The following is a 26204-nucleotide window of genomic DNA, read 5'->3' on the forward strand; positions in this document are numbered from 1 at the left end:
GCCGGCCACTCCGGGCCACCGGGCCCAGGACACGAGCCATAGCCTTTCCCCTGGGAAACAAAAGTCACCATGCCAGGTTCCTGATGTCAGTTTGCAGGAGGCACTTGGCACTGTCAAACCAACCACAGTTGCCTGTGGGGGCCCCTTGCATCTGGGAGGTATCCTGATCCGTTCGGAATTTCAGCAGGCAGCCGGCCACTCCGGGCCACCGGGCCCAGGACACGAGCCATAGCCTTTCCCCTGGGAAACAAAAGTCACCAGGCCAGGTTCCTGATGTCAGTTTGCAGAAGGCGCTTGGCACTGTCAAACCAACCACAGCTGCCTGTGGGGGCCCCTTGCATCTGGGAGACATCCTGATCTGTTCGGAATTTCAGCAGGCAGCCGGCCACTCCATGCCACCGGGCACTGGACATGAATCATGGCGTTTCCCCAGAGAAACAAAAGTCAGCAGGCCAGGTTCCTGATGTCAGTTTGCAGGAGGCACTTGGCACTGTCAAACCAGCCACAGTTGCCTGTGGGGGCCCCTTGCATCTTGCATCCTTGTGGTATCCTCATCCGTGCGGAATTTCAGCAGGCAGCCGGCCACTCCAGGCCACCGGGCACTGGACACGAACGATGGCCTTTCCCCAGAGAAACAAAAGTCACCAGGCCAGGTTCCTGATGTCAGTTTGCAGGAGGCACTTGGCACTGTCAAACCAGCCACAGGTGCCTGTGGGGGCATCTTGAATCCTTGTGGAATCCTCATCCGTGCGGAATTTCAGCAGGCAGCCGGCCACTCCAGGCCACCGGGCACTGGACACGAACGATGGCCTTTCCCCAGAGAAACAAAAGTCACCAGGCCAGGTTCCTGATGTCAGTTTGCAGGAGGCACTTGGCACTGTCAAACCAGCCACAGTTGCCTGTGCGAGCACCTTGCATCTAGGCGGTATACTGATCCGTTCGGAATTTCCGCAGGCATCCGGCCACTCCGGTCCATCGTGCCCTGGATAAAAACGATGGCCTTTCCCCTGAGAAACAAAAGTCAGCAGGCCAGGTTCCTGATGTCAGTTTGCAGGAGGCACTTGGCACTGTCAAACCAGCCCAAGGTGCCTGTGGGGTATCTTGCATCCTTGTGGTATCCTGATCCGTTCGGAATTTCAGCAGGCAGCCAGCCACTCCAGGCCACGGGGCACTTGACACGAAACATGGCCATTCCCCAGAGAAACAAAAGTCAGCAGGCCAGGTTCCTGATGTCAGTTTGCAGGAGGCACTTGGCACTGTCAAACCAGCCACAGGTGCCTGTGGGGCCGCCTTGCATCTGAGAGATATCCTGATCCGTGCAGAATTTCAGCAGGCATCTAGCCACTCCCGGCTACGGGGCTCAGAAGTGGAACGATGGCCTTGCCCCAGAGAAACAAAGTCACCAGGCCACGTTCCTGATGTCAGTTTGCAGGAGGCACTTGGCACTGTTAAACCAGCCGCAGGCGCCTGTGGTGGTACCTTTGGTCTGGGAGGCATCCTGATCCGTGCGGAATTTCAACAGACAGCCGGTCAATCCGGGCCACCCGGCCCTGGACTTGAACCATGGCCTTTCCCCAGAGAAACAAAAGTCACCAGGCCAGGTTTCTGATGTCAGTTTGCAGGAGGCACTTGGCACTGTCAAACCAGCCACTGGTGCCTGTGGGGGCCCCTTGCATCTGGGAGGTATCCTGATCCGTTCGGAATTTCAGCAGGCAGCCGGCCACTCCGGGCCACCGGGCCCAGGACACGAGCCATAGCCTTTCCCCTGGGAAACAAAAGTCACCATGCCAGGTTCCTGATGTCAGTTTGCAGGAGGCACTTGGCACTGTCAAACCAACCACAGTTGCCTCTGGGGGCCCCTTGCATCTGGGAGGTATCCTGATCCGTTCGGAATTTCAGCAGGCAGCCGGCCACTCCGGGCCACCGGGCCCAGGACACGAGCCATAGCCTTTCCCCTGGGAAACAAAAGTCACCATGCCAGGTTCCTGATGTCAGTTTGCAGAAGGCGCTTGGCACTGTCAAACCAACCACAGCTGCCTGTGGGGGCCCCTTGCATCTGGGAGACATCCTGATCTGTTCGGAATTTCAGCAGGCAGCCGGCCACTCCATGCCACCGGGCACTGGACATGAATCATGGCGTTTCCCCAGAGAAACAAAAGTCAGCAGGCCAGGTTCCTGATGTCAGTTTGCAGGAGGCACTTGGCACTGTCAAACCAGCCACAGGTGCCTGTGGGGGCGCCTTGCATCTGAGAGATATCCTGATCCGTGCAGAATTTCAGCAGGCATCTAGCCACTCCGGGCTACGGGGCTCAGAAGTGGAACGATGGCCTTGCCCCAGAGAAACAAAGTCACCAGGCCACGTTCCTGATGTCAGTTTGCAGGAGGCACTTGGCACTGTTAAACCAGCCACAGGCGCCTGTGGTGGTACCTTTGGTCTGGGAGGCATCCTGATCCGTGCGGAATTTCAACAGACAGCCGGTCAATCCGGGCCACCCGGCCCTGGACTTGAACCATGGCCTTTCCCCAGAGAAACAAAAGTCACCAGGCCAGGTTCCTGATGTCAGTTTGCAGGAGGCGCTTGGCACTGTCAAACCAACCACAGTTGCCTGTGAGGGCCCCTTGCATCTGGGAGGTATCCTGATCCGTTCGGAATTTCAGCAGGCAGCCGGCCACTCCGGGCCACCAGGCCCAGGACACGAGCCATAGCCTTTCCCCTGGGAAACAAAAGTCACCATGCCAGGTTCCTGATGTCAGTTTGCAGAAGGCGCTTGGCACTGTCAAACCAACCACAGTTGCCTGTGGGGGCCCCTTGCATCTGGGAGACATCCTGATCTGTTCGGAATTTCAGCAGGCAGCCGGCCACTCCATGCCACCGGGCACTGGACATGAATCATGGCGTTTCCCCAGAGAAACAAAAGTCACCAGGCCAGGTTCCTGATGTCAGTTTGCAGGAGGCACTTGGCACTGTCAAACCAGCCACAGGTGCCTGTGGGGCCGCCTTGCATCTGAGAGATATCCTGATCCGTGCAGAATTTCAGCAGGCATCTAGCCACTCCGGGCTACGGGGCTCAGAAGTGGAACGATGGCCTTGCCCCAGAGAAACAAAGTCACCAGGCCAGGTTCCTGATGTCAGTTTGCACGAGGCACTTGGCACTGTCAAACCAGCCACAGGTGCCTGTGGGGGCCCCTTGCATCTGGGAGGTATCCTGATCCGTTCGGAATTTCAGCAGGCAGCCGGCCACTCCGGGCCACCGGGCCCAGGACACGAGCCATAGTCTTTCCCCTGGGAAACAAAAGTCACCATGCCAGGTTCCTGATGTCAGTTTGCAGGAGGCACTTGGCACTGTCAAACCAACCACAGTTGCCTGTGGGGGCCCCTTGCATCTGGGAGGTATCCTGATCCGTTCGGAATTTCAGCAGGCAGCCGGCCACTCCGGGCCACCAGGCCCAGGACACGAGCCATAGCCTTTCCCCTGGGAAACAAAAGTCACCATGCCAGGTTCCTGATGTCAGTTTGCAGGAGGCGCTTGGCACTGTCAAACCAACCACAGTTGCCTGTGGGGGCCCCTTGCATCTGGGAGACATCCTGATCCGTTCGGAATTTCAGCAGGCAGCCAGCCACTCCATGCCACCGGGCACTGGACATGAATCGTTGCGTTTCCCCAGAGAAACAAAAGTCAGCAGGCCAGGTTCCTGATGTCAGTTTGCAGGAGGCACTTGGCACTGTCAAACCAGCCACAGGTGCCTGTGGGGGCGCCTTGCATCTGAGAGATATCCTGATCCGTGCAGAATTTCAGCAGGCATCTAGCCACTCCGGGCTACGGGGCTCAGAAGTGGAACGATGGCCTTGCCCCAGAGAAACAAAGTCACCAGGCCACGTTCCTGATGTCAGTTTGCAGGAGGCACTTGGCACTGTTAAACCAGCCACAGGCGCCTGTGGTGGTACCTTTGGTCTGGGAGGCATCCTGATCCGTGCGGAATTTCAACAGACAGCCGGTCAATCCGGGCCACCCGGCCCTGGACTTGAACCATGGCCTTTCCCCAGAGAAACAAAAGTCACCAGGCCAGGTTCCTGATGTCAGTTTGCAGGAGGCACTTGGCACTGTCAAACCAACCACAGTTGCCTGTGGGGGCCCCTTGCATCTGGGAGGTATCCTGATCCGTTCGGAATTTCAGCAGGCAGCCGGCCACTCCGGGCCACCAGGCCCAGGACACGAGCCATAGCCTTTCCCCTGGGAAACAAAAGTCACCATGCCAGGTTCCTGATGTCAGTTTGCAGAAGGCGCTTGGCACTGTCAAACCAACCACAGTTGCCTGTGGGGGCCCCTTGCATCTGGGAGACATCCTGATCTGTTCGGAATTTCAGCAGGCAGCCGGCCACTCCATGCCACCGGGCACTGGACATGAATCATGGCGTTTCCCCAGAGAAACAAAAGTCACCAGGCCAGGTTCCTGATGTCAGTTTGCAGGAGGCACTTGGCACTGTCAAACCAGCCACAGGTGCCTGTGGGGCCGCCTTGCATCTGAGAGATATCCTGATCCGTGCAGAATTTCAGCAGGCATCTAGCCACTCCGGGCTACGGGGCTCAGAAGTGGAACGATGGCCTTGCCCCAGAGAAACAAAGTCACCAGGCCAGGTTCCTGATGTCAGTTTGCACGAGGCACTTGGCACTGTCAAACCAGCCACAGGTGCCTGTGGGGGCCCCTTGCATCTGGGAGGTATCCTGATCCGTTCGGAATTTCAGCAGGCAGCCGGCCACTCCGGGCCACCGGGCCCAGGACACGAGCCATAGTCTTTCCCCTGGGAAACAAAAGTCACCATGCCAGGTTCCTGATGTCAGTTTGCAGGAGGCACTTGGCACTGTCAAACCAACCACAGTTGCCTGTGGGGGCCCCTTGCATCTGGGAGGTATCCTGATCCGTTCGGAATTTCAGCAGGCAGCCGGCCACTCCGGGCCACCAGGCCCAGGACACGAGCCATAGCCTTTCCCCTGGGAAACAAAAGTCACCATGCCAGGTTCCTGATGTCAGTTTGCAGGAGGCGCTTGGCACTGTCAAACCAACCACAGTTGCCTGTGGGGGCCCCTTGCATCTGGGAGACATCCTGATCCGTTCGGAATTTCAGCAGGCAGCCAGCCACTCCATGCCACCGGGCACTGGACATGAATCGTTGCGTTTCCCCAGAGAAACAAAAGTCAGCAGGCCAGGTTCCTGATGTCAGTTTGCAGGAGGCACTTGGCACTGTCAAACCAGCCACAGGTGCCTGTGGGGGCGCCTTGCATCTGAGAGATATCCTGATCCGTGCAGAATTTCAGCAGGCATCTAGCCACTCCGGGCTACGGGGCTCAGAAGTGGAACGATGGCCTTGCCCCAGAGAAACAAAGTCACCAGGCCACGTTCCTGATGTCAGTTTGCAGGAGGCACTTGGCACTGTTAAACCAGCCACAGGCGCCTGTGGTGGTACCTTTGGTCTGGGAGGCATCCTGATCCGTGCGGAATTTCAACAGACAGCCGGTCAATCCGGGCCACCCGGCCCTGGACTTGAACCATGGCCTTTCCCCAGAGAAACAAAAGTCACCAGGCCAGGTTCCTGATGTCAGTTTGCAGGAGGCACTTGGCACTGTCAAACCAACCACAGTTGCCTGTGGGGGCCCCTTGCATCTGGGAGGTATCCTGATCCGTTCGGAATTTCAGCAGGCAGCCGGCCACTCCGGGCCACCAGGCCCAGGACACGAGCCATAGCCTTTCCCCTGGGAAACAAAAGTCACCATGCCAGGTTCCTGATGTCAGTTTGCAGAAGGCGCTTGGCACTGTCAAACCAACCACAGTTGCCTGTGGGGGCCCCTTGCATCTGGGAGACATCCTGATCTGTTCGGAATTTCAGCAGGCAGCCGGCCACTCCATGCCACCGGGCACTGGACATGAATCATGGCGTTTCCCCAGAGAAACAAAAGTCACCAGGCCAGGTTCCTGATGTCAGTTTGCAGGAGGCACTTGGCACTGTCAAACCAGCCACAGGTGCCTGTGGGGCCGCCTTGCATCTGAGAGATATCCTGATCCGTGCAGAATTTCAGCAGGCATCTAGCCACTCCGGGCTACGGGGCTCAGAAGTGGAACGATGGCCTTGCCCCAGAGAAACAAAGTCACCAGGCCACGTTCCTGATGTCAGTTTGCACGAGGCACTTGGCACTGTCAAACCAGCCACAGGTGCCTGTGGGGGCCCCTTGCATCTGGGAGGTATCCTGATCCGTTCGGAATTTCAGCAGGCAGCCGGCCACTCCGGGCCACCGGGCCCAGGACACGAGCCATAGTCTTTCCCCTGGGAAACAAAAGTCACCATGCCAGGTTCCTGATGTCAGTTTGCAGGAGGCACTTGGCACTGTCAAACCAACCACAGTTGCCTGTGGGGGCCCCTTGCATCTGGGAGGTATCCTGATCCGTTCGGAATTTCAGCAGGCAGCCGGCCACTCCGGGCCACCAGGCCCAGGACACGAGCCATAGCCTTTCCCCTGGGAAACAAAAGTCACCATGCCAGGTTCCTGATGTCAGTTTGCAGGAGGCGCTTGGCACTGTCAAACCAACCACAGTTGCCTGTGGGGGCCCCTTGCATCTGGGAGACATCCTGATCCGTTCGGAATTTCAGCAGGCAGCCAGCCACTCCATGCCACCGGGCACTGGACATGAATCGTTGCGTTTCCCCAGAGAAACAAAAGTCAGCAGGCCAGGTTCCTGATGTCAGTTTGCAGGAGGCACTTGGCACTGTCAAACCAGCCACAGGTGCCTGTGGGGGCGCCTTGCATCTGGGAGCTATCCTGATCCGTTCGGAATTTCAGCAGGCAGCCGGCCACTCCGGGCCACCGGGCCCAGGACACGAGCCATAGCCTTTCCCCAGAGAAACAAAAGTCACCAGGCCAGGTTCCTGATGTCAGTTTGCAGGAGGCACTTGGCACTGTCAAACCAGCCACAGTTGCCTGTGGGGACCCCTTGCATCTTGCATCCTTGTGGTATCCTCATCCGTGCGGAATTTCAGCAGGCAGCCGGCCACTCCAGGCCACCGGGCACTGGACACGAACGATGGCCTTTCCCCAGAGAAACAAAAGTCACCAGGCCAGGTTCCTGATGTCAGTTTGCAGGAGGCACTTGGCACTGTCAAACCAGCCACAGGTGCCTGTGGGGGCATCTTGAATCCTTGTGGTATCCTCATCCGTGCGGAATTTCAGCAGGCAGCCGGCCACTCCAGGCCACCGGGCACTGGACACGAACGATGGCCTTTCCCCAGAGAAACAAAAGTCACCAGGCCAGGTTCCTGATGTCAGTTTGCAGGAGGCACTTGGCACTGTCAAACCAGCCACAGTTGCCTGTGCGAGCACCTTGCATCTAGGCGGTATACTGATCCATTCGGAATTTCCGCAGGCATCCGGCCACTCCGGTCCATCGTGCCCTTGATAAAAACGATGGCCTTTCCCCTGAGAAACAAAAGTCACCAGGCCAGGTTCCTGATGTCAGTTTGCAGGAGGCACTTGGCACTGTCAAACCAGCCAAAGGTGCCTGTGGGGGCATCTTGCATCCTTGTGGTGTCCTGATCCGTGCGGAATTTCAGCAGGCAGCCGGCCACTCCAGGCCACGGGGCACTTGACACGAAACATGGCCATTCCCCAGAGAAACAAAAGTCACCAGGCCAGGTTCCTGATGTCAGTTTGTAGGAGGCACTTGGCACTGTCAAACCAGCCACAGGCGCCTGTGGTGGTACCTTTGGTCTGGGAGGCATCCTGATCCGTGCGGAATTTCAGCAGACAGCCGGTCAATCCGGGCCACCCGGCCCTGGACTTGAACCATGGCCTTTCCCCAGAGAAACAAAAGCCACCAGGCCAGGTTCCTGATGTCAGTTTGCAAGAGGCACTTGGCACTGTCAAACCAGCCACAGGTGCCTGTGGGGGCCCCTTGCATCTGGGAGGCATCCTGATCCGTTCGGAATTTCAGCAGGCAGCCAGCCACTCCATGCCACCGGGCACTGGACATGAATCATGGCGTTTCCCCAGAGAAACAAAAGTCACCAGGCCAGGTTCCTGATGTCAGTTTGCAGGAGGCACTTGGCACTGTCAAACCAGCCACAGGTGCCTGTGGGCGCGCCTTGCATCTGAGAGATATCCTGATCCGTGCAGAATTTCAGCAGGCATCTAGCCACTCCGGGCTACGGGGCTCAGAAGTGGAACGATGGCCTTGCCCCAGAGAAACAAAGTCACCAGGCCAGGTTCCTGATGTCAGTTTGCAGGAGGCACTTGGCACTGTCAAACCAGCCACTGTTGCCTGTGGGGGCACCTTGCAACTCGGAGGTATCCTAAATCGTGAGGAATTTCAGCAGGCGACCGGCCACTACTGGCCACTAGGCCCTGGACCCATACCATGGCATTTCCCCTAAGAAGCAAAAGGCACCAGGCCAGGTTCCTGATGTCAGTTTGCAGGAGGCACTTGGCACTCTCAAACCAGCCACAGTTGCCTATAGTGGTACTTTCGGTCAGGGAGGCATTGTGGTCCATGCGGAATTTCAGCAGGCAGGCGGCCACTCTGGGCCACCGGGGCCTGGACATGAACCATGGCCTTTCCCCAGAGAAACAAAAGTCACCAGGCCAGGTTCCTGATGTCAGTTTGCAGGAGGCACTTGGCACTGTCAAACCAGCCACAGGCGCCTGTGGTGGTACCTTTGGTCTGGGAGGCATCCTCATCCGTGCGGAATTTCAACAGACAGCCGGCCAATCCGGGCCACCCGGCCCTGGACTTGAACCATGGCCTTTTCACAGAGAAACAAAAGTCACCAGGCCAGGTTGCTGATGTCAGTTTGCAGGAGGCACTTGGCACTGTCAAACCAGCCACAGGTGCCTGTGGGGGCCCCTTGCATCTGGGAGGTATCCTGATCCGTTCGGAATTTCCGCAGGCAGCCGGCCACTCCGGGCCACCGGGCCCAGGACACGAGCCATAGCCTTTCCCCTGGGAAACAAAAGTCAGCAGGCCAGGTTCCTGATGTCAGTTTGCAGGAGGCACTTGGCACTGTCAAACCAGCCACTGTTGCCTGTGGGGGCACCTTGCATCTCGGAGGTATCCTCAAACGTGAGGAATTTCAGCAGGCGACCGGCCACTACTGGCCACTAGGCCCTGGACACATACGATGGCCATTCCCCTGAGAAGCAAAAGTCACCAGGCCAGGTTCCTGATGTCAGTTTGCAGGAGGCACTTGGCACTCTCAAACCAGACACAATTGCCTGTGGGGGCATTTGCTTCTAGGTGGTATCCTCATCTGTGCGGAATTTCAGCAGGCAGCCGGCCACTCCTAGCCACCGGGCACTGGACATGAACCATGGCCTTTCCCCAGAGAAACAAAAGTCACCATGCCAGGTCACTGATGTCAGTTTGCAGGAGGCACTTGGCACTGTCAAACTACCAACAGTTGTCTGTGGGGGCAGCTTGCATCTGCGAGCTATCCTCAACCGGGAGGAATTTCAGCAGGCAACCGGCCACTCCAGGCCGCCGTGCACTGGACACGAACGATGGCCTTTCCCCAGAGAAAAAAAACTCCCCCGGCCAGGTTGCTGATGTCAGTTTGCAGGAAGCACTTGGCACTGTCAAACCAGCCACAGGTGCCTGTGCGGGCTCCTTTCATCTGGGAGGTATCCTCAACCGTGAGGAATTTCAGCTGGCGGCCGGCCACTACTCGCCACCAAGCCCTGCACAGGAACCATGGCCTTTCCCCAGAGAAACAAAACTCACCAGGCCAGGTTCCTGATGTCAGTTTGCAGGAGGCACTTGGCACTGTCAAACCAGCCACAGGCGCCTGTGGGGGCATCTTGCATCCTTGTGGTATCCTCATCCGTGCGGAATTTCAGAAGGCAGCCGGCCACTCCATGCCACCGGGCACTGGACATGAACGATGGCCTTTCCCCAGAGAAACAAAAGTCACCAGGCCAGGTTCCTGATGTCAGCTTGCAGGAGGCACTTGACACTGTCTAACCAGCCACAGTTGCCTGTGCGGGCACCTTGCATCTAGGCGGTATACTGATCCGTTCGGAATTTCCGCAGGCATCCGGCCACTCCGGTCCACCGTGCCCTGGATAACAACGATGGCCTTTCCCCAGAGAAACAAAACTCAGCCGGCCAGGTTGCTGATGTCAGTTTGCAGGAGGCACTTGGCACTGTCAAACCAGCCACAGGTGCCTGTGGGGGCCCCTTGCATCCTTGTGGCATCCTCATCCGTGCGGAATTTCAGCAGGCAGCCGGCCACTCCAGGCCACGGTGCACTTGACACGAACCATGGCGTTTCCCCAGAGAAACAAAAGGCACCAGGCCAGGTTCCTGATGTCAGTTTGCAGGAGGCACTTGGCACTGTCAAACCAGCCACAGTTGCCTGTGGGGCCTCCTTTCATCTGGGAGATATCATGATCCGTTCGGAATTTCAGCAGGCAGCCTGCCAATCCGGGCCACCCCGCCCTGGCTAGGAACGATGGCCTTTCCCCAGAGAAACAAAAGTCACCAGGCCAGGTTCCTGATGTCAGTTTGAAGGAGGCACTTGGCACTGTCAAACCAGCCACTGTTGCCTCTGGGGGCTCCTTTCATCTGGGTGGTATCATGATCCGTGCAGAATTTCAGCAGGCAGCCGGCCAATCCGGGCCACCGGGCCCAGGACACGAGCCATAGCCTTTCCCCTGGGAAACAAAAGTCACCATGCCAGGTTCCTGATGTCAGTTTGCAGGAGGCACTTGGCACTGTCAAACCAGCCACAGTTGCCTGTGGGGGCCCCTTGCATCTGGGAGGCATCCTGATCCGTTCGGAATTTCAGCAGGCAGCCGGCCACTCCATGCCACCGGGCACTGGACATGAATCATGGCGTTTCCCCAGAGAAACAAAAGTCACCAGGCCAGGTTCCTGATGTCAGTTTGCAGGACGCACTTCGCACTGTCAAACCAGCCACTGTTGCCTGTGGGGGCACCTTGCGTCTCGGAGGTATCCTCAATGGTGAGGAATTTCAGCACGCGACCCGCCACTACTGGCGACTAGGCCCTGGACAGGAACCCTGGCCTTTCCCCTGGGAAACAAAAGTCACCAGGCCAGGTTCCTGATGTCAGTTTGCAGGAGCCACTTGGCACTGTCAAACCAGCCACACTTGCCTGTGGGGGCTCCTTTCATCTGGGTGGTATCATGATCCGTGTGGAATTTCAGCAGGCAGCCGGCCACTCCAGGCGACCGGGCCCTGGACATGAACCATGGCCTTTCCCCTGAGAAACAAAACTCACCAGGCCAGGTTCCTGATGTCAGTTTGCAGGAACCACTTGGCACTGTCAAACCAGCCACAGTTGCCTGTGGGGGCACCTTGCAACTAGGTGGTATCCTCAACCGTGAGGAATTTCAGCAGGCGGCCGACCTCTACTGGCCACCAGGCCCTGTACAGAAACCATGGCCATTCCCCAGAGAAACAAAAGTCACCAGGCCAGGTTCCTGATGTCAGTTTGCAGGAGGCACTTGGCACTGTCAAACCAGCCACAGGTGCATATAGTGGTACTTTCGGTCAGGAGGCATCCTGGTCCGTGCGGAATTTCAGCAGGCGGACGGCCACTCCGGGCCACCAGGCCCTGGACACGAACGATGGCCTTTCCCCAGAGAAAGAAAAGTTACCAGGCCAGGTTCCTGATGTCAGTTTGCAGGAGGCACTTGGCACTGTCTAACCAGCCACAGTTGCCTGTGCGGGCACCTTGCATCCAGGCGGTATACTGATCCGTGCAGAATTTCAGCAGGCATCCGGCCACTCCGGGCCACCGGGCCCTGGATAACAACGATGGCCATTCCCCTGAGAAACAAAACTCAGCCGGCCAGGTTGATGATGTCAGTTTGCAGGAGGCAATTGGCACTGTCAAACCAGCCACAGGTGCCTGTGGGGGCACCTTGCATCTGGGAGGTATCCTGATCCGTGCAGAATTTCAGCAGGCAGCCGGCCACTCCAGGCCTCCGGGCACTTGACAAGAACCATGGCCTTTCCCCAGAGAAACAAAAGTCACCAGGCCAGGTTCCTGATGTCAGTTAGCAGGAGGCACTTGGCACTGTCAAACCAGCCACAGGCGCCTGTGGTGGTACCTTTGGTCTGGGAGGCATCCTGATCCGTGCGGAATTTCAACAGACAGCCGGCCAATCCGGGCCACCGGGCCCTGGACTTGAACCATGGCCTTTCCCCAGAGAAACAAAAGTCACCAGGCCTAGTTCCTGATGTCAGTTTGCAGGACGCACTTGGCACTGTCAAACAAGCCACCGTTGCCTCTGCTGGCATCTTGCGTCTTGGAGGCACCCTGGGACATTCGGAATATCAGAATAAGCCGGCCGTTGCGTGCCAGCTGGCCCCGGACTTGAGCCATGGCCTTTCCCCAGAGAAGCAAAACTCACCCGGCCAAGTTCCTGATGTCAGTTTGCAAGAGGCACTTGACACTGTCCAACCAGCCACACTTGCCTCTGGTGGTGCCTTGCTTCTGGCAGGTCTCCTGAGATGTTCGGAATTTTCAGGAGCACCCTGCAGCTAGGTCCACCAGAACCCGCCGAGGAACTCTGGCCATTCCCCAGAGAAACAAAACTCACCAGGCAAAATCCTGTTGTCTGTTTGCAGGAGGCACTTTTCACTGTAAAAATCAGCCACAGTTACATTTTCTGGCAGCTTGCAGCTGGGAGGCATCCTGCGATGTTCGGAATTTTGGTAGTCAGTCAACCACTCTGGGCCACTGTCACCTGCAAACGAACACTGGGCCTTTTGCCTGGGAAACGAATCTGACCAGGCCATGTTCCTGATGTCAGTTTGCAGCAGGCACTTGGCACTGTCAAACCAGCCACAGTTGCTCATGTTGGTACCTTCGTCTGGGAGGCATCATGCGACATTCGGAATTTCTGGAGGCAGCTGGCCATCCTGCGCCATTGGCACCTTGCATAAAACAGTGGACCTTTTGGCTGGGGAACAAAACTGATCAGCCATGGTTCTTGATGTCCGTTTGCAGGAGGCACGTGACACTGTCAATCCAGCCACAGTTGCCTCTGGTGGCACCTTGCGTCTGAGATGCATCCTGCCACCTTTGGAATTTCAGCAGGCAGTTGTCCATTCCATGCCCCTTGCCCCTCAACATGAACCCTGACCCTTTTCCCTGGGAAACAAAACTCACCAGGCCAGGTACCTGATGTCAGTTTACAGGAGGCACTTGGAACTTTCAAACCAGCCACCGTTGCTGATGGTGGCACATTGGGTCTGGGTGGCATCCTGCGACCTTTGGAATTTCAGCAGGCATCCAGCCTGTCTGGGCCACTGGTGACTGGGCCCAAATGCTGGCCCTTTTCCCTGGGAAATAAAACTCATCAGCCCAGTTTCCTGATAGTTCGCAGGAGGCACGTGTTACTGTCATACCAGCCAGACTTGCTGATCTTTGCACTTTGTGTCCTGGCGGCATCCTGCTACCTTTGGAATTTCAGCAGGCAGCAGGCCACTCCCTTCCACTGGCCGTTTTACACAACTGCTGGCCCTTTTAACTGGGAAACAAAACTTACCAGTCCAGGTTCCTGATGTCAATTTGCAGGAGACACTTGGCACTGTCAAACCATCCATGTAGTATTGCATTTTATTTAAATGGTATTCTCTGTCTCACCCCTCCAAAAGTTATTGTCTATCCCAAGCCTGTGGTCCTGTCCTGGAGCATCCCGTATCTGTAATCCCATTGGCACAAGTCTCATTCCGTGCCCACTTTCAATCTGCCTTAGAAACCGTGCGAGTGAGACCGGTTGCTCTCTTATCCTTTCCTCCCTCTTCGCCTTCCTACCCTGTTGGCCCTTCCCTCCCCTAGGCTCCCCCTCCTTCCCCCTCCCCCTTCCCCCTTTTTCCCTCAGAAACCGTGCTGTTCCCGGGGATGGGGACCCCCAATAAACCCTCATTTAATCTGCACCCTCAGAATCCCTGTGGAATCTCCTTGCCTGCCTGTTGCGGCCAGTGCACTCACAGCCTAGGGGGCCCTACGGTAACCCCCCGGGGTGCCCCCTCCCAAAATGGACTGCAACACAGCCAAGGTTGCATTTGGTGGCAGCTGCATCTGGGAGGCATCCTGTGATCTTTGGAATTTCAGCAGGCAGCCATTCACTCCAGAACTCTTTCCCATGAACAGGGACGCGACCATTTTCCCTGGGAAAAAAAACTCATGTGCCTATGTTCCTGATGTCAGTTTACAGGAGGCACGTGGCACTGTCAAAGTGGCCACAGTGGCGTCTGGTGGCACATTGCGTATGGATACAGAGCCTTAGAATGTAAGTTCCACTCCCAGGCGTCATGCCACAGAAGCGCCACGAAGCGCCCCGCAACTGGCACCATAATCTCTGCGGAAGAGCCAAAATATTCAAAATTCTAAAAACACGCCAAAATATAACACCAGCCAGAAGTGATCCAAACATTCAAAAAACCCGCCAAAATATAGTAAAAACAAAGCTAAAGAAACCAAAATATTATAAACAACCTCTAAAATATCTTAAAACCCGCCAAAACTGATCAAAACATTCTGAAAATCGGCCAACATATTAGAAAACCAGCCAGAACTGATCAAACAAAAAAAAACCCTTGCCAAAAAATAACAAAAAAACATGAAAACCAACCAAAACCTTCAAAATACATGCCAAAATATTTTAAACTAGACAAAACAAATCAAAACATTCCAAAACCTGCAAAATAATATTAAAAAGAAATCAAAACCAACCAAAACATTCTGGAAAACCGACCAAAACATTATGAAAACCCGCAAAATCAAAATAAAAACGAATAAAAACCAACCAAAACATTCCAAAAACCCGACAAAATATTCCGAAATCCTGCCAAAATATCATAAAAAGGAATCAAAACCAATCAAAACATTCCAAAAACCCGACAAAATAGTTTAGAACCTGCCAGAACTGATCAAAACATTCTGAAAAGATGCCAAAATACTAGAAAACCAGTCAGAAGTGATCAAAACATTCAATAACTTGCCAAAACATAATCAAAACAAATGAAAGCAAACCAAAACATTCCAAATACCCGCCAAAATATTTTAAAACCCGCCAAAACGAATCCAAACGTTCCACAACCGGCCAACACAATAAAAACAACACAAGAGAAAACAAAACATTCTAAAACACCACCAAAACATCCCGAAAACCCGCCAAAACATCATAAAAACAAATCAAAACCAATCGAAACATTACAAAAACCAGCTAAAATATCCCATAGGCGGAAAAACTTAATAAAAAAAAATTAAGGCAAAGAAAACATTCTTAAAAAACACCAAGTATTTCGAAACCCGTCATAAGTCACCAAATATTCTAAAACCCAGTCAAACAAAAATAAATACCCGCCAAAACATGACAAAGCCCACAAAAACTAATCGAAACACAAGAAAAACCCGACAACGTTTTAGAAAAACAAAACAAATCAAAACATTCTAAAAACCTAAAAAAAGATTTTTAAACTTGCCCAAATGAATCAAAACATTCTAAAACCCACCCATATCATATTAAAAACTAATCAAAATCAAAAAAACATTCTGAAAAGACATCAAAACATTACAGAAACCGGCGATAGAGTTGTAAAATCCCCAAAAACTGAACAAAATATTGGCAAAACCCGACAACACAGGAAAAAGCCCAGCAAAAATTATCCAAACACATCAAAATTTAATTAAGGACTATCTAAACAAATCCCGTGGGAAGCCATGATCTTCTAGCAGTTAGAAAGATGCGGACACAGTCCGGGTGTTGTGCGGCTTCACTCTTCGCATCCTAGAAGGTACCGCGCTCTCCGTCTTTCGGATGCGATCAAGCGGCTCTTCGCGCAGAGAGCACTGTGCCGGTCACTGTGCGCTCCGGAGCTCTCTTTCTGCCGAAAGACGCCTGGCAGCGGCACTTAACTTCGGACAGCTCCGTATCTCCGTTTTCTGCATTTCTTGTCTTCTGCGGCTCAGCAAAATGCTTTTCACTGTGTCTAGCAAGGAGAAACTGTGCCAGCACAGGATACGTCCCCGGACTTGTGTTCTCAATTCCCGAGTTCTCGGCATCTCAGAAACTAAAGGGAAGAGCAAGGTTATCTATGGTGGGCTGGGGCAGAACTAGAAGCAAGCAGAGCAAAGTTGTCCAAGAATGCCTTCCATTGGAATGCTAATGGCAATTGAAGAGGCAGGCGTGTGCTAAGCCATGAAATTCTAGCAGTTAGAAAGCTGCGGACACAGTCCGGGTGTTGTGCGGCTTCACTCTTCGCTTCCTAGAAGGTGCCGCGCTCTCCGTCTCTCGGATGCGATCAAGCGGCTCTTCGCGCAGAGAGCACTGTGCCGGTCACTGTGCGCTCCGGAGCTCTCTTTCTGCCGAAAGACGCCTGGCAGCGGCACTTAACTTCGGACAGCTCCGTATCTCCGTTTTCTGCATTTCTTGTCTTCTGCGGCTCAGCAAAATGCTTTTCACTGTGTCTAGCAAGGAGAAACTGTGCCAGCACAGGATACGTCCCAGGACTTGTGTTCTCAATTCCCGAGTTCTCGGCATCTCAGAAACTAAAGGGAAGAGCAAGGTTATCTATGGTGGGCTGGGGCAGAACTAGAAGCAAGCAGAGCAAAGTTGTCCAAGAATGCCTTCCATTGGAATGCTAATGGCAATTGAAGAGGCAGGCGTGTGCTAAGCCATGAAATTCTAGCAGTTAGAAAGCTGCGGACACAGTCCGGGTGTTGTGCGGCTTCACTCTTCGCTTCCTAGAAGGTGCCGCGCTCTCCGTCTCTCGGATGCGATCAAGCGGCTCTTCGCGCAGAGAGCACTGTGCCGGTCACTGTGCGCTCCGGAGCTCTCTTTCTGCCGAAAGACGCCTGGCAGCGGCACTTAACTTCGGACAGCTCCGTATCTCCGTTTTCTGCATTTCTTGTCTTCTGCGGCTCAGCAAAATGCTTTTCACTGTGTCTAGCAAGGAGAAACTGTGCCAGCACAGTATACGTCCCCGGACTTGTGTTCTCAATTCCCGAGTTCTCGGCATCTCAGAAACTAAAGGGAAGAGCAAGGTTATCGATGGTGGGCTGGGGCAGAACTAGAAGCAAGCAGAGCAAAGTTGTCCAAGAATACCTTCCATTGGAATGCTTATGGCAATTGAAGAGGCAGGCTTGTGCTAAGCCATGATCTTCTAGCAGTTAGAAAGCTGCGGACACAGTCCGGGTGTTGTGCGGCTTCACTCTTCGCTTCCTAGAAGGTGCCGCGCTCTCCGTCTCTCGGACGCGATCAAGCGGCTCTTCGCGCAGAGAGCACTGTGCCGGTCACTGTGCGCTCCGGAGCTCTCTTTCTGCCGAAAGACGCCTGGCAGAGGCACTTAACTTCGGACAGCTCCGTATCTCCGTTTTCCGCATTTCTTGTCTTCTGCGGCTCAGCAAAATGCTTTTCCACTGTGTCTAGCAAGGAGAAACTGTGCCAGCACAGGATACGTCCACGGACTTGTGTTCTCAATTCCCGAGTTCTCGGCATCTCAGAAACTAAATGGAAGAGCAAGGTTATCTATGGTGGGCTGGGGCAAAACTAGAAGCAAGCAGAGCAAAGTTGTCCAAGAATACCTTCCATTGGAATGCTAATGGCAATTGAAGAGGCAGGCGTGTGCTAAGCCATGAAATTCTAGCAGTTAGAAAGATGCGGACACAGTCCGGGTGTTGTGCGGCTTCATCCTTCGCATCCTAGAAGGTGCCGCGCTCTCCGTCTCTCGGATGCGATCAAGCGGCTCTTCGCGCAGAGAGCACTGTGCCGGTCACTGTGCGCTCCGGAGCTCTCTTTCTGCCAAAAGACGCCTGGCAGCGGCACTTAACTTCGGACAGCTCCGTATCTCCGTTTTCTGCATTTCTTGTCTTCTGCGGCTCAGCAAAATGCTTTTCCACTGTGTCTAGCAAGGAGAAACTGTGCCAGCACAGTATACGTCCCCGGACTTGTGTTCTCAATTCCCGAGTTTTCGGCATCTCAGAAACTAAAGGGAAGAGCAAGGTTATCTATGGTGGGCTGGGGCAAAACTAGAAGCAAGCAGAGCAAAGTTGTCCAAGAATACCTTCCATTGGAATGCTAATGGCAATTGAAGAGGCAGGCGTGTGCTAAGCCATGATCTTCTAGCAGTTAGAAAGCTGCGGACACAGTCCGGGTGTTGTGCGGCTTCACTCTTCGCATCCTAGAAGGTGCCGCGCTCTCCGTCTCTCGGATGCGATCAAGCGGCTCTTCGCGCAGAGAGCACTGTGCCGGTCACTGTGCTCTCCGGAGCTCTCTTTCTGCCGAAAGACGCCTGGCAGCGGCACTTAACTTCGGACAGCTCCGTATCTCCGTTTTCTGCATTTCTTGTCTTCTGCGGCTCAGCAAAATGCTTTTCCACTGTGTCTAGCAAGGAGAAACTGTGCCAGCACAGTATACGTCCCCGGACTTGTGTTCTCAATTCCCGAGTTTTCGGCATCTCAGAAACTAAAGGGAAGAGCAAGGTTATCTGTGGTGGGCTGGGGCAGAACTAGAAGCAAGCAGAGCAAAGTTGTCCAAGAATACCTTCCATTGGAATGCTAATGGCAATTGAAGAGGCAGGCGTGTGCTAAGCCTTGAAATTCTAGCAGTTAGAAAGCTGCGGACACAGTCCGGGTGTTGTGCGGCTTCACTCTTCGCATCCTAGAAGGTGCCGCGCTCTCCGTCTCTCGGATGCGATCAAGCGGCTCTTCGCGCAGAGAGCACTGTGCCGGTCACTGTGCTCTCCGGAGCTCTCTTTCTGCCGAAAGACGCCTGGCAGCGGCACTTAACTTCGGACAGCTCCGTATCTCAGTTTTCTGCATTTCTTGTCTTCTGCGGCTCAGCAAAATGCTTTTCCACTGTGTCTAGCAAGAAGAAACTGTGCCAGCACAGGATACGTCCACGGACTTGTGTTCTCAATTCCCGAGTTCTCGGCATCTCAGAAACTAAAGGGAAGAGCAAGGTTATCTGTGGTAGGCTGGGGCAGAACTAGAAGCAAGCAGAGCAAAGTTGTCCAAGAATACCTTCCATTGGAATGCTAATGGCAATTGAAGAGGCAGGCGTGTGCTAAGCCTTGAAATTCTAGCAGTTAGAAAGCTGCGGACACAGTCCGGGTGTTGTGCGGCTTCACTCTTCGCATCCTAGAAGGTACCGCGCTCTCCGTCTCTCGGATGCGATCAAGCGGCTCTTCGCGCAGAGAGCACTGTGCCGGTCACTGTGCGCTCCGGAGCTCTCTTTCTGCCGAAAGACGCCTGGCAGCGGCACTTAACTTCGGACAGCTCCGTATCTCCGTTTTCTGCATTTCTTGTCTTCTGCGGCTCAGCAAAATGCTTTTCCACTGTGTCTAGCAAGAAGAAACTGTGCCAGCACAGGATACGTCCACGGACTTGTGTTCTCAATTCCCGAGTTCTCGGCATCTCAGAAACTAAAGGGAAGAGCAAGGTTATCTATGGTGGGCTGGGGCAAAACTAGAAGCAAGCAGAGCAAAGTTGTCCAAGAATACCTTCCATTGGAATGCTAATGGCAATTGAAGAGGCAGGCGTGTGCTAAGCCATGAAATTCTAGCAGTTAGAAAGATGCGGACACAGTCCGGGTGTTGTGCGGCTTCATCCTTCGCATCCTAGAAGGTGCCGCGCTCTCCGTCTCTCGGATGCGATCAAGCGGCTCTTCGCGCAGAGAGCACTGTGCCGGTCACTGTGCGCTCCGGAGCTCTCTTTCTGCCAAAAGACGCCTGGCAGCGGCACTTAACTTCGGACAGCTCCGTATCTCCGTTTTCTGCATTTCTTGTCTTCTGCGGCTCAGCAAAATGCTTTTCCACTGTGTCTAGCAAGGAGAAACTGTGCCAGCACAGTATACGTCCCCGGACTTGTGTTCTCAATTCCCGAGTTTTCGGCATCTCAGAAACTAAAGGGAAGAGCAAGGTTATCTATGGTGGGCTGGGGCAAAACTAGAAGCAAGCAGAGCAAAGTTGTCCAAGAATACCTTCCATTGGAATGCTAATGGCAATTGAAGAGGCAGGCGTGTGCTAAGCCATGATCTTCTAGCAGTTAGAAAGCTGCGGACACAGTCCGGGTGTTGTGCGGCTTCACTCTTCGCATCCTAGAAGGTGCCGCGCTCTCCGTCTCTCGGATGCGATCAAGCGGCTCTTCGCGCAGAGAGCACTGTGCCGGTCACTGTGCTCTCCGGAGCTCTCTTTCTGCCGAAAGACGCCTGGCAGCGGCACTTAACTTCGGACAGCTCCGTATCTCCGTTTTCTGCATTTCTTGTCTTCTGCGGCTCAGCAAAATGCTTTTCCACTGTGTCTAGCAAGGAGAAACTGTGCCAGCACAGTATACGTCCCCGGACTTGTGTTCTCAATTCCCGAGTTTTCGGCATCTCAGAAACTAAAGGGAAGAGCAAGGTTATCTGTGGTGGGCTGGGGCAGAACTAGAAGCAAGCAGAGCAAAGTTGTCCAAGAATACCTTCCATTGGAATGCTAATGGCAATTGAAGAGGCAGGCTTGTGCTAAGCCATGATCTTCTAGCAGTTAGAAAGCTGCGGACACAGTCCGGGTGTTGTGCGGCTTCACTCTTCGCATCCTAGAAGGTGCCAAGCTCTCCGTCTCTCGGATGCGATCAAGCGGCTCTTCGCGCAGAGAGCACTGTGCCGGTCACTGTGCGCTCCGGAGCTCTCTTTCTGCCGAAAGACGCCTGGCAGCGGCACTTAACTTCGGACAGCTCCGTATCTCCGTTTTCTGCATTTCTTGTCTTCTGCGGCTCAGCAAAATGCTTTTCCACTGTGTCTAGCAAGGAGAAACTGTGCCAGCACAGTATACGTCCCCGGACTTGTGTTCTCAATTCCCGAGTTCTCGGCATCTCAGAAACTAAAGGGAAGAGCAAGGTTATCTGTGGTAGGCTGGGGCAGAACTAGAAGCAAGCAGAGCAAAGTTGTCCAAGAATACCTTCCATTGGAATGCTAATGGCAATTGAAGAGGCAGGCGTGTGCTAAGCCTTGAAATTCTAGCAGTTAGAAAGCTGCGGACACAGTCCGGGTGTTGTGCGGCTTCACTCTTCGCATCCTAGAAGGTGCCGCGCTCTCCGTCTCTCGGATGCGATCAAGCGGCTCTTCGCGCAGAGAGCACTGTGCCGGTCACTGTGCTCTCCGGAGCTCTCTTTCTGCCGAAAGACGCCTGGCAGCGGCACTTAACTTCGGACAGCTCCGTATCTCAGTTTTCTGCATTTCTTGTCTTCTGCGGCTCAGCAAAATGCTTTTCCACTGTGTCTAGCAAGAAGAAACTGTGCCAGCACAGGATACGTCCACGGACTTGTGTTCTCAATTCCCGAGTTCTCGGCATCTCAGAAACTAAAGGGAAGAGCAAGGTTATCTGTGGTAGGCTGGGGCAGAACTAGAAGCAAGCAGAGCAAAGTTGTCCAAGAATACCTTCCATTGGAATGCTAATGGCAATTGAAGAGGCAGGCGTGTGCTAAGCCTTGAAATTCTAGCAGTTAGAAAGCTGCGGACACAGTCCGGGTGTTGTGCGGCTTCACTCTTCGCATCCTAGAAGGTACCGCGCTCTCCGTCTCTCGGATGCGATCAAGCGGCTCTTCGCGCAGAGAGCACTGTGCCGGTCACTGTGCGCTCCGGAGCTCTCTTTCTGCCGAAAGACGCCTGGCAGCGGCACTTAACTTCGGACAGCTCCGTATCTCCGTTTTCTGCATTTCTTGTCTTCTGCGGCTCAGCAAAATGCTTTTCCACTGTGTCTAGCAAGAAGAAACTGTGCCAGCACAGGATACGTCCACGGACTTGTGTTCTCAATTCCCGAGTTCTCGGCATCTCAGAAACTAAAGGGAAGAGCAAGGTTATCTATGGTGGGCTGGGGCAAAACTAGAAGCAAGCAGAGCAAAGTTGTCCAAGAATACCTTCCATTGGAATGCTAATGGCAATTGAAGAGGCAGGCGTGTGCTAAGCCATGAAATTCTAGCAGTTAGAAAGATGCGGACACAGTCCGGGTGTTGTGCGGCTTCATCCTTCGCATCCTAGAAGGTGCCGCGCTCTCCGTCTCTCGGATGCGATCAAGCGGCTCTTCGCGCAGAGAGCACTGTGCCGGTCACTGTGCGCTCCGGAGCTCTCTTTCTGCCAAAAGACGCCTGGCAGCGGCACTTAACTTCGGACAGCTCCGTATCTCCGTTTTCTGCATTTCTTGTCTTCTGCGGCTCAGCAAAATGCTTTTCCACTGTGTCTAGCAAGGAGAAACTGTGCCAGCACAGTATACGTCCCCGGACTTGTGTTCTCAATTCCCGAGTTTTTGGCATCTCAGAAACTAAAGGGAAGAGCAAGGTTATCTATGGTGGGCTGGGGCAAAACTAGAAGCAAGCAGAGCAAAGTTGTCCAAGAATACCTTCCATTGGAATGCTAATGGCAATTGAAGAGGCAGGCGTGTGCTAAGCCATGATCTTCTAGCAGTTAGAAAGCTGCGGACACAGTCCGGGTGTTGTGCGGCTTCACTCTTCGCATCCTAGAAGGTGCCGCGCTCTCCGTCTCTCGGATGCGATCAAGCGGCTCTTCGCGCAGAGAGCACTGTGCCGGTCACTGTGCTCTCCGGAGCTCTCTTTCTGCCGAAAGACGCCTGGCAGCGGCACTTAACTTCGGACAGCTCCGTATCTCAGTTTTCTGCATTTCTTGTCTTCTGCGGCTCAGCAAAATGCTTTTCCACTGTGTCTAGCAAGGAGAAACTGTGCCAGCACAGTATACGTCCCCGGACTTGTGTTCTCAATTCCCGAGTTTTTGGCATCTCAGAAACTAAAGGGAAGAGCAAGGTTATCTGTGGTGGGCTGGGGCAGAACTAGAAGCAAGCAGAGCAAAGTTGTCCAAGAATACCTTCCATTGGAATGCTAATGGCAATTGAAGAGGCAGGCTTGTGCTAAGCCATGATCTTCTAGCAGTTAGAAAGCTGCGGACACAGTCCGGGTGTTGTGCGGCTTCACTCTTCGCATCCTAGAAGGTGCCAAGCTCTCCGTCTCTCGGATGCGATCAAGCGGCTCTTCGCGCAGAGAGCACTGTGCCGGTCACTGTGCGCTCCGGAGCTCTCTTTCTGCCGAAAGACGCCTGGCAGCGGCACTTAACTTCGGACAGCTCCGTATCTCCGTTTTCTGCATTTCTTGTCTTCTGCGGCTCAGCAAAATGCTTTTCCACTGTGTCTAGCAAGGAGAAACTGTGCCAGCACAGTATACGTCCCCGGACTTGTGTTCTCAATTCCCGAGTTCTCGGCATCTCAGAAACTAAAGGGAAGAGCAAGGTTATCTGTGGTAGGCTGGGGCAGAACTAGAAGCAAGCAGAGCAAAGTTGTCCAAGAATACCTTCCATTGGAATGCTAATGGCAATTGAAGAGGCAGGCGTGTGCTAAGCCTTGAAATTCTAGCAGTTAGAAAGCTGCGGACACAGTCCGGGTGTTGTGCGGCTTCACTCTTCGCATCCTAGAAGGTACCGCGCTCTCCGTCTCTCGGATGCGATCAAGCGGCTCTTCACGCAGAGAGCACTGTGCCGGTCACTGTGCGCTCCGGAGCTCTCTTTCTGCCGAAAGACGCCTGGCAGCGGCACTTAACTTCGGACAGCTCCGTATCTCCGTTTTCCGCATTTCTTGTCTTCTGCGGCTCAGCAAAATGCTTTTCCACTGTGTCTAGCAAGAAGAAACTGTGCCAGCACAGGATACGTCCACGGACTTGTGTTCTCAATTCCCGAGTTTTCGGCATCTCAGAAACTAAAGGGAAGAGCAAGGTTATCTGTGGTAGGCTGGGGCAGAACTAGAAGCAAGCAGAGCAAAGTTGTCCAAGAATACCTTCCATTGGAATGCTAATGGCAATTGAAGAGGCAGGCGTGTGCTAAGCCATGAAATTCTAGCAGTTAGAAAGCTGCGGACACAGTCCGGGTGCTGTGCGGCTTCACTCTTCGCATCCTAGAAGGTGCCGCGCTCTCCGTCTCTCGGATGCGATCAAGCGGCTCTTCGCGCAGAGAGCACTGTGCCGGTCACTGTGCGCTCCGGAGCTCTCTTTCTGCCGAAAGACGCCTGGCAGCGGCACTTAACTTCGGACAGCTCCGTATCTCCGTTTTCTGCATTTCTTGTCTTCTGCGGCTCAGCAAAATGCTTTTCCACTGTGTCTAGCAAGGAGAAACTGTGCCAGCACAGGATACGTCCACGGACTTGTGTTCTCAATTCCCGAGTTCTCGGCATCTCAGAAACTAAAGGGAAGAGCAAGGTTATCTGTGGTAGGCTGGGGCAGAACTAGAAGCAAGCAGAGCAAAGTTGTCCAAGAATACCTTCCATTGGAATGCTAATGGCAATTGAAGAGGCAGGCGTGTGCTAAGCCTTGAAATTCTAGCAGTTAGAAAGCTGCGGACACAGTCCGGGTGTTGTGCGGCTTCACTCTTCGCATCCTAGAAGGTACCGCGCTCTCCGTCTCTCGGATGCGATCAAGCGGCTCTTCACGCAGAGAGCACTGTGCCGGTCACTGTGCGCTCCGGAGCTCTCTTTCTGCCGAAAGACGCCTGGCAGCGGCACTTAACTTCGGACAGCTCCGTATCTCCGTTTTCCGCATTTCTTGTCTTCTGCGGCTCAGCAAAATGCTTTTCCACTGTGTCTAGCAAGAAGAAACTGTGCCAGCACAGGATACGTCCACGGACTTGTGTTCTCAATTCCCGAGTTCTCGGCATCTCAGAAACTAAAGGGAAGAGCAAGGTTATCTATGGTGGGCTGGGGCAAAACTAGAAGCAAGCAGAGCAAAGTTGTCCAAGAATACCTTCCATTGGAATGCTAATGGCAATTGAAGAGGCAGGCGTGTGCTAAGCCATGAAATTCTAGCAGTTAGAAAGATGCGGACACAGTCCGGGTGTTGTGCGGCTTCATCCTTCGCATCCTAGAAGGTGCCGCGCTCTCCGTCTCTCGGATGCGATCAAGCGGCTCTTCGCGCAGAGAGCACTGTGCCGGTCACTGTGCGCTCCGGAGCTCTCTTTCTGCCAAAAGACGCCTGGCAGCGGCACTTAACTTCGGACAGCTCCGTATCTCCGTTTTCTGCATTTCTTGTCTTCTGCGGCTCAGCAAAATGCTTTTCCACTGTGTCTAGCAAGGAGAAACTGTGCCAGCACAGTATACGTCCCCGGACTTGTGTTCTCAATTCCCGAGTTTTCGGCATCTCAGAAACTAAAGGGAAGAGCAAGGTTATCTATGGTGGGCTGGGGCAAAACTAGAAGCAAGCAGAGCAAAGTTGTCCAAGAATACCTTCCATTGGAATGCTAATGGCAATTGAAGAGGCAGGCGTGTGCTAAGCCATGATCTTCTAGCAGTTAGAAAGCTGCGGACACAGTCCGGGTGTTGTGCGGCTTCACTCTTCGCATCCTAGAAGGTGCCGCGCTCTCCGTCTCTCGGATGCGATCAAGCGGCTCTTCGCGCAGAGAGCACTGTGCCGGTCACTGTGCTCTCCGGAGCTCTCTTTCTGCCGAAAGACGCCTGGCAGCGGCACTTAACTTCGGACAGCTCCGTATCTCCGTTTTCTGCATTTCTTGTCTTCTGGGGCTCAGCAAAATGCTTTTCCACTGTGTCTAGCAAGGAGAAACTGTGCCAGCACAGTATACGTCCCCGGACTTGTGTTCTCAATTCCCGAGTTTTTGGCATCTCAGAAACTAAAGGGAAGAGCAAGGTTATCTATGGTGGGCTGGGGCAAAACTAGAAGCAAGCAGAGCAAAGTTGTCCAAGAATACCTTCCATTGGAATGCTAATGGCAATTGAAGAGGCAGGCGTGTGCTAAGCCATGATCTTCTAGCAGTTAGAAAGCTGCGGACACAGTCCGGGTGTTGTGCGGCTTCACTCTTCGCATCCTAGAAGGTGCCGCGCTCTCCGTCTCTCGGATGCGATCAAGCGGCTCTTCGCGCAGAGAGCACTGTGCCGGTCACTGTGCTCTCCGGAGCTCTCTTTCTGCCGAAAGACGCCTGGCAGCGGCACTTAACTTCGGACAGCTCCGTATCTCAGTTTTCTGCATTTCTTGTCTTCTGCGGCTCAGCAAAATGCTTTTCCACTGTGTCTAGCAAGGAGAAACTGTGCCAGCACAGTATACGTCCCCGGACTTGTGTTCTCAATTCCCGAGTTTTCGGCATCTCAGAAACTAAAGGGAAGAGCAAGGTTATCTGTGGTGGGCTGGGGCAGAACTAGAAGCAAGCAG

This window comes from Passer domesticus, chromosome 4 (genome assembly GCF_036417665.1).
Source record: "Passer domesticus isolate bPasDom1 chromosome 4, bPasDom1.hap1, whole genome shotgun sequence".
In the NCBI taxonomy this organism is placed as follows: domain Eukaryota; kingdom Metazoa; phylum Chordata; class Aves; order Passeriformes; family Passeridae; genus Passer; species Passer domesticus.